The sequence below is a fragment of the Carassius carassius genome, chromosome 49, assembly GCF_963082965.1.
Source record: "Carassius carassius chromosome 49, fCarCar2.1, whole genome shotgun sequence".
NCBI lineage: Eukaryota > Metazoa > Chordata > Actinopteri > Cypriniformes > Cyprinidae > Carassius > Carassius carassius.
The window spans coordinates 1,641,896-1,649,334 of NC_081803.1; the positions used below are offsets into that span (position 1 = coordinate 1,641,896).

The 7,439-nt window shown below is 37.1% G+C and overlaps 1 protein-coding gene across 1 annotated transcript in view; it reads right to left on the reverse strand.

Moving 5' to 3' along the window:
- The window catches only part of LOC132132415 (ciliary neurotrophic factor receptor subunit alpha-like), a 182,793-nt gene extending 176,572 nt beyond the window's left edge, over window positions 1-6,221 (reverse strand). The window contains exon 1 of the mRNA XM_059544779.1: window positions 6,000-6,221. The gene's annotated coding sequence lies outside the window, so the exon portion shown is untranslated. The remainder of the gene's footprint in view (window positions 1-5,999) is intronic.
- Window positions 6,222-7,439: the final 1,218 nt, after the last annotated feature.

The following is a 7,439-nucleotide window of genomic DNA, read 5'->3' on the forward strand; positions in this document are numbered from 1 at the left end:
AAGTAAATTACATGATTATGTTGGAACTACTAAGCAAACATCTAGATAGATAGATAGATAGATAGATAGATAGATAGATAGATAGATAGATAGATAGATAGATCTATGAACAATAACCTTGTTAACCTCAAAAGATCAAGGACAATTTAATTCCTCTTGAGGTGACCCCTTCAGAAGGTCATTCAAGGAATCCAGGCAATTTTCCAAAGCAGTCGTGACTATTAAGCCACATTAAAGAAATGAAAGTATTTCTCTTGAAGGAAACAGCTCCTTGATGGAGACACTAGCAGCTGCGGGCAGCAGGGAGCACATCTAATTCAGTATGCTTAGTGAAAACAATCATATCACACCCAGACTGCTAGGATTACAGGGCAGATCGAGTCCACCTGCAGGGTTTCACAGCACTGTTAATAAAGCCACCGGTTTCTATTGAAAGCCTTTTAAACATTATAAATCTAATCATGCTTGCATGTGACAATACAAGTTAACTTGGCATGTTAAGTTAAGAATAAGAAAAGAAGATTATTTTTAATGGATTTCACAATATCTTATCATACTGGTTTGCCGATTGAAAAGCTGCTGAGCGAAAGGGTAGACTTATGCGATATTAAACAGTATTTTCTCGTCATTAAGACACTTTAATAGTGTGGTTCATTGTTAAGATGCATAGTTGTACTTGAGCTGCCTTTTAAAGTCACAATTTGCAACCTTGTTGTGGAGGAAACTAAATGTAATGCGCGGTAGTTCTGTATGTAATGCTTGGCAGTAATGGCAAAATCAAATCAAAAATGATACATGGAAATTTATGTCGTTCAAAAGGCTGCATTCAATGATCAAAAATACAGTAAAAACCATAATATTGTGAAATATTTTTTACAATTCAAATGAACTGTTTTCTAAATGAATATATTGTAAATTGTAATTTATTCCTGTGATGCAAAGCTGAATTTTCATCATCATTACTCCAGTCTTCAGTGTCATGTGATATGTATATATATAAATTTTTATTTATTTATTTATTTATTTATTTTTCAGGATTCTTTGAGGAAAATAAAGTTTATTCAATTTGGAACTTGACTGATGTAGCTCAAATTCTAAATTCGGATTAGACTGAGCAAAGTTTGAAGACATTGTAAAATAACCGACAAATGCATACCATCAACTGAAACCTATATTAATACAGTAAGTCATATCCACAAACAATCTCAAGTCTGCTTTAAGTTGATCTTCCTTATAACAATGTCACCTTCATCTTGACTTGTTTGACACACGTCAACTTCTTTATTTTATCATTTCTCCAAATTTCAGTTTCACATGCCCATATTAGTTCACTATCCCATCAACAGGTTATGAAAGAGGTACAAGATGTTGAATTTGCAAGAGGATCTAGGCAGCTTTTGCAGGATGTTCAGGACTAAGGCATTGCAAATGTGGCGCGTCCAAGGACCCTCAACCTTGAAAATCTGCCAGGGTTCATGGTAGCCCATGCCCAGGCGGAAACAGAGAAATGAACCCTGGCATTTTCCCCAGTCCACTCCAATCAGAGGCCAAATGGGGAATGGTAATGCAATGAATGTTTCCCAGTCAACACAACACCTCCCTCCTCATCCGAATTCTGCAAGTCCCTTCCCTCATAACTTAATAACTTAATAACTACCTTAATAACCGAGTGTGCTTGCTATCAAAAGCAGTGGCACTAATAATGCAGACATGCCATAAAAAGCCAAGGGGATGGAAGGAAATTGGGCAAATAACTCTACCCCAGAGCACTAACGCGATTTGCAATGCACACACTAAGAAGAGGTCCATCTGTGATGGTTTTCCAAGTGAAGGAGGCTGGCCACTCTGACGGCATGATTTATTTATTCATTTCCCTTTCTCGTTTAATGGAAATATAAAAGCCTGCATTGATTAGAGTTTAAGGATCAGCAGTTAATAGATTAAAAGCTTGCGACATGGCCAGAGAAGAGCTCCAGCATTTTTCTGGGTTGCTCTTTGCTTGGAGGTATTCAAGGGTTGTTATCTGGGTTACTATCTTCTGGTCGTCATGTATTTTGCACTGTGCCTGGAGGTACGAGTTACCCTTGTGCTCTGACCTTGGACCACCTTTCCGGCCTTAAATCTTTATCAACTGGTGCAAAAGCGACAGAGGTGGTCGGTAAATGACACTCGAAAGCCCAGAAAACAAATTTACCTCCAAGGCGATGGCAAAAGTGTCAACTCACTGACCTATTGAAGACATGCTGGTGATCTTATGGCCTTCAGCCTGTAAATAACCATGTATACTCAGTGTTTACTTTGACAAGGGTCAAGATGTGCCTCTAAATAGAGTTTGAGATGGAGGAGCTGGATCTGGTGTCATAACACCCCATGAAAATCTCATCGTCACCGAATAGGAAGGGAAAGTTAAGCTACATGCTTGCGTTAAATGGGTTAGTTCTGATCCAAGTAGCTATATAGCCTGATTGGTTAATAGAAGACGCTTTGTGGAAAGGGTTAAATGAAAGAATAATAGATTTAATGCAGCCAGGGGATTAATTCGTTTCAAACAGAGACAAGACTTCTTTGGGAGGGAGGGGCATCAGGGTTGGGTGGAGTCAATGCATTTGAATGTCCATAACAGGAGGGATACTTTGATCCGAGGTTGACTTGGAGCCTCGAAGGTGTCAGTGAACAAATATACAGATGTATTTACAACCCCTACATGTGTTCAGCCCTCCTACGGACATGAAAATGAGTTGAGACATGGGGTATCCATGCAACATGCAGACGGATTCATCTAAAGCATATAGCACATCATTTCCACATCCAGGCAGAAACAATAGAATTAAATCAGAGCAGCAAGGTGCAAATACACATTTATAATTAAAATAAATTTGTATGCACTACAGTATGTTCTAAACTCATTATCATGATTACTATGTTTCTGTAAGTTTAACCTGAATTGCTTAGTCACTCAATTCAACCTTTTTGCTGTAGATGTTTTCAAGCTTAGATGTGCAGATTATTTTTAATGTAACGCGTTTGAAATGTAGCTGGCTGTGATGACAGCAACACTTGCAAACTGTGTTCCTATCGGTCCTCACATTGTGATTTCATTCTGCTATACAGCCATCAGAAAACACTGTCATTTCATTTTTTTAAATCCTAAAGCTGAACATGTAAACACTACGGTTTAAGGCCAAAATTTACTTCAGTATTGGTGCGAATGGTTAGCGTATTGGTGCGAATGGCTAGTATACTAGCATACTGGCTATTTATAAGTATGTAAAGCACATATTAATGGCATATTATGCATGACCATATTTTAGATCCCTTAATCCAGCCCCATAGCTAAACTTTACATTGTGAATTTTTTGTTTTTTTTTAATCAAAGAAATGGTTTAAAAAATGAGATTGCGTACAATACAAAGCTGATGACAAAGTTTGTGTGTCACACATCTTTAATAGCCTTGGTAAAAACCTAAATATGATCTAGGTTTGCTGCCTTGTAAAAGTACGAGTATTTCCATCAGGAAATGCAAATGTATTACATATTGTCTCTCTCTGTATAAAAGTGATATAAATATTCATTTCCACATTAAGACCCATGCAGAACTCAAGTCTTCTCGCATTTAAATGTATTGTAATGAATACTAATACAGTGCATGGGGTTGGCGGCATTCACATTCTCCATATCAAATGGTGGCAACATAACATTAGTTTGCTCAGTGAAGGGCTAAATTGGAAGAGTCAAGAAAATATCAGAACTGCTCATCTCGAAAATTCTTATTTACTGCATAAGAGACTCAGGCTTCAAATTCACACACAAATGAAATGATAAATAAATCAATCAAATGTAATTGAATAAGCAACGAATTACCAACATATCACAACAAGTTTTAACAACTCAGTTCATAAAGATTACAGACTATTTCATCACAGTGTGGTCCTGGCTCTGTAAATGAAAACAGCAGCATGAAGTGGGGAGCGTTTTCCTGGCGGATTCCTCAAGCACCAGCTTCTAATTTGTAGAATTTGTGTATTTTGGGGAAGAACGCATCGGCAGCCCCCGTTGTCTATGATCAGCCGGCACTCTGACATTTGTTTAAGGATGTTTATCCAAGGGGTAAGTATGTTAAGGGAAATATTATGTTGGTGTTATTTTACTTTTCTTCTGTTTGAGTCATAAACACAGCTCTAGGGGCAAGACGAAGAGATTAGAGTGAAAAACGCGAGCATGGGGTCTCGAATCACACCCCTTGAGACGAATCCGTACCGTGATCCCAGACTTAAAGACATCCTGCTTTATTTGCCAATAGGAGTGTATTAATTAAACAATGCCTAAAGTAGCATGTGCGCCACAATTTAGCTCTTTTATTGAGCCTGCAACATTTTATTTACATCCATATGAGCATCCGGACTGGCGCGTGTTGCTCTTTTACTGCGTTTGTGTGGACGGAGTCAAACTAAAACCAGGTGCCAAGCTACAGGCTGCTCAGATGACAGCGAGAGCCCCTTTACTGAAGGCTTTACAAACTGAAACATTGCACAGAGAAAGCAGAGACCCTCATTTAAAAAGAAAAATAGGTGTCCAGCAGCCATTCAGTCACCGCTCTCAATAAGGCATGACACAGGGTGTCATTAAGGCAGTGTCAACCCTGCCAGAGTTAAGCTGACCCCCCTTTGAGCTAATGTGAGGAGGGCAGAGTCATTAAAACCAAAGAGAAAGAGGTTTTCCCCCTTAACATGTCCCTGTGTTATAGATAAAGAGTTTTAGCCCACCACATCCCAATAAGTCAAAAAGACCAGTAAATATGTAAAATTGGGGTGAATCTCATGAAACCTGTCAAGAACATGTCCAGGTCATAATTTGACGAGCAATCAAAAGAAAGTGATAAGAAAGGATACCTTGCTTAATGAAAATGGACATTTTGCTTTGGGACATGGTGCTAATAAAAACAAATAAATAAATAAATAAATACTGCCAAATTGCATAAAAATACAAAATTAAAAGCTATACCCAAAATGATGTATAATATTTGTAATATTTATTTTAAATACAATATTTGTCAATATTTGTTTTTACATTTATATTTCTTACTTTTAGATTTAAATAAAACAAAACTTAAAAAAAATATTGCAAAATGCAAAATTAAAAATGAAAATATTATATATATATATATATATATATATATATATATATATATATATATATATATATATATATATATATAAATAAATAATACTAATTATAGTTTTTTTTTCATAAAAAATATTTTTTGAGAAACATTTCCATGAGATGTACACCTACAATGAAAGCTGAAGAGAAAGATAAATAAAGTACAGGCAAGATACAACCCCAGCCAAAGAACAAGATGAGATGAGGAGATTTCCGCTAAAACTAATCAATCAGGTCCTGATAATGGCTTCCATGCAGGAGTGTTGACACTGGGTCAGCTCTTCCCTTGACCTGCACCTGCAGGGCAGCGGCTACAGAAAAGGCACAGATAACAGAAGCCGGGGCTAATTGTCTGCCTAGTGTCAGGGTATTTCAAAGCCTCTCCACTTTCACTTGGTCGCCGGTCTTTCTCTCCCATTCCTCCGTCTCCCGATCCTCACCCCCATCTCCCTCTCTCCGATGAACTGGCCACTTTGTTTGCCTCCTCTTCCTGGAGCGAGGCTGTGTGAATCACATTTCTTGCATGGTGCACGGCTGTCTAACAACGCTAGCTCGCATCCTTCTAACACGTGCATAACAGGCAGCGGAGAGCCGGGAGACGCTGTGGCTACGTGAACACTGACACCAGGTTCAACCTCAAGCAAACAGGAAATAATCCATTAGGTGCATTAGGTGATCATCAGTTGTTGATCCCAACAGCTTCCAAAATAGGAGCTCCAAAAAAATATATCTTTGCATGTCCCTCGAAGCACAAAATCAAATGGCATCGCATGCAACAAAACATGCCCATTAAAAATGACTGACAGTCATAAAGAAGAGATAGAATCAAGGTACTTACTTAAAAGTGATTGCTTCCGTCTCTTGTCGTATCTTTCTCTGCTCCTTAATGCCTGTGTCTTGCCCTCTATAGCTGCACACAGATGTGAAAGTGTGTGTGTGTGTGTGTTTGGGTAGATCAGAGAAGCTCCAGTACAGAAAGTTGCTGTTCTGTATGCAAAAGCGTGTAGTGTGTGTGTGTGTGTGTCTCTCAAGCAAAGGCTCGCACTGCACTGGCTGAAGGGAAACCAAAGCACTTTTAAACTCGCACTGGCTCCCCATGTGACCAGCTCACAGCAGCCAGTGAGGAATATATTAGTGTGGCTTCCTCTGTCCACATGCACCCCCTAGCCACTGTTGCAGGAAGTGTGCGCTGCCAGAGACATGCCCACGGTGACATATGCTTGCAATACTCTGGGCACTATTAACAAAAACACAAATGCAACCACCCAAAGAGAAATTTCTGTTGCTCAGAGTTTGCTCTTTTATAGCTATACATCTAGTTATGCCTTATTTAAGTGGGCACTTGTTCTCAGATGTTTTCTTAAAGTTTGGCAAAAATTAGACATTTGGAACAACGTGATTAAATTTTTTTTGCAGACTGAGCAAAATTTAATACATTGTTGATATCTCTGAATTTAATTGTATTATTATTATTATTATTATTATTATTATTAATACTTTTTTTTAATCTCCTTTTATTAAAATTATTGTCTAGGAGAAACAATTGAGACACAAAATGGATCTCATTAGCCATATTCCCTTCCTCTTAACACTCATTAGAATATTTTTTAACATAAGTTTGTGGTTATTTCAATTCTCCTGACTGGTTTTGGGGTTGTTATGATGAATTGCTTGCTGGAGGCATATAAAAGTGTCTCCTGAAAGAATAAATATTGATGATTGTAAAGGTTTGTAAGATAATGTTTTTTTTATTTTATTTTTATTTTGACGTTTCTACAAATGTTTATATACAAATTAAAAATCAAAGGGTGCTTGAAATTGAAAAAAAAATAACTAAAAACAAACAACAAATATAACAAACAACACACAGAAAAAACAGTGCACACTAAACTTAACAAACAATGCACAGCAAACATAAAAACAACAGATATAAGATTCAACACATAAAATGCGACAATCAACAAACAACAAAACAAACATAAAACAACACATCCTAACATAAATATAAAAAAATTGTACACACTAAACACACCAAACAGCAGATGGCAAACATAACATACAAAAATAAATCTAAACAACAAACCATATTCAACACAATAAATGTCACACATAAAATGCAACATTCAACAAACAAACATACCATAAAATATACGCTGCCTGTATAATAAACAGTGCACACCAAACACTACAGACAATGCATAAAAACAAACAAACAAAACAAAAAACACCATTAAGTACACCAAACATAACAGCAAACCACATGTTCAATAATCAATAA